Here is a 1,451-nt window from a genome sequence, read left to right as displayed (position 1 = left end):
TTGGCCAATGTTTGTTAGATATGATAATTTGCTAAACTTATAAAAATTGTAGAAATACAAAACCGAGTGTAACCATGACCACTGGAACACCTGGAAGCTTCCAGATAAAGTCTGCTTTTTATTTTAGTATTTTAACACTGTTGCAAGAGTTTTTCCCTTTTGATATTAGGCAACAATAGCAGAGGCACAATGGGAGGAAAAGCCAGGGACAGATCCAACCTGGGCTCCGCGGAGGATGTAGTTTTTACAAGCCTTCAGCACCTGCCTGTGGGCAGAAGGGCTCCTGCTTCTGCCACTTCTCCAGCCTCAACCCTGAGTGATGAATTCGTGCAGCACTGGAGCAGCCCCTCCCTTCTCAGGATACCATTTTTTGCTCAAATCTTGAAGAACACTCCATAAAATCATTAATGGTGAAAAAGACTTCTAAGATCATGGAGTCTTGAGAAGGATTGACCCAGCTTTCCTCGCAGAGGACTCACAGACTTGCCTAAAGCAAGGGAAACATAACCATGGCCAAAGGGAGAGAAATGTTCTGTCAGGGAAAGCTGTGCCTTCATCACAGGCAACCTGGAGCATTCAAAGCTCTCCTCTTGGTTGTCACGTTTCAGTCACGGTGACCCAACCAAACACAGCTTAGCCAGAACCACAGCAAAAAGTCCATTCATTTGCAGGAGTTAATTAAAATGAACTCTTGGATATGGAGACATCACCTGCCACCCGTGCTTGTTTTTCCTGATATAAAAATGCAAGGACCGTTGCAAATTTCTTTTGGTTTCAGCACTTTTCTTATCACATAATTAAAATGCAATGGGAAAGCTGCACTTGCCTTTATTATTCATTTAAATTAGCAGGAAGAGGTCAGCAGCTGTCTTTATTGCTGGGTGTTGCTTTGGCTGGAGATACTCAGGGTGAGCAAAGGTTGTGTTGGCTGAGCACTGATCCTGAACTGCCCTTCATCTACTCCAGCTCCTCAGATCCTCACCTACATCACCCTTGTGGAGTCTGAGGATGATGCTCTCTGCTCATTCCTACCTGGACCAGATTCCTGGGATCTAACTGGTCCCAGAAACTGCTTAGAATAGCAAACAATGCTGAAGTTTGGGCTGGGATGGGAAATGGTGCTCTTAGAAAGTGCCCCACTCAATGCCAAAGGCAATTCTGCTGTCACAGAACGGCTCTTGTTGCCTTCCTCGTGGTCTCTTGGGGAGAGTGTCACTCTGACCTGTCCCCTTCGTGGCTCTGCATGTTCCTGTGGTTCTTTCCTCTGCTGGCTCATCTTTGGAGAGACACACACTCATGTTTTGGGAGGGATGCACGGGTTCTTGGTGTCACACTGGGCTCTGGTTTGAGGGTGAGCACAGCTTCTCTCGTTCTGGGCTTTATTTGTATTCAAGGGCTGGACAAGGTGCTCAGAGCAGATTTCCCTCTGCTCCAGGGACATTCTGAGATGT

The 1,451-nt window shown here is 46.4% G+C and overlaps 1 protein-coding gene across 2 annotated transcripts in view; it reads right to left on the bottom strand.

The window, feature by feature from the left end:
- PLXNA4 (plexin A4) overlaps positions 1 to 1,451 on the bottom strand; it is a 429,278-nt gene that overhangs the window by 27,970 nt on the left and 399,857 nt on the right. The window lies entirely within an intron of this gene.

The sequence above is a fragment of the Corvus brachyrhynchos genome, unplaced genomic scaffold (genome assembly GCF_000691975.1).
Source record: "Corvus brachyrhynchos isolate BGI_N302 unplaced genomic scaffold, ASM69197v1 scaffold182, whole genome shotgun sequence".
In the NCBI taxonomy this organism is placed as follows: domain Eukaryota; kingdom Metazoa; phylum Chordata; class Aves; order Passeriformes; family Corvidae; genus Corvus; species Corvus brachyrhynchos.
This window is presented reverse-complemented; position numbering and strand designations above follow the sequence as displayed.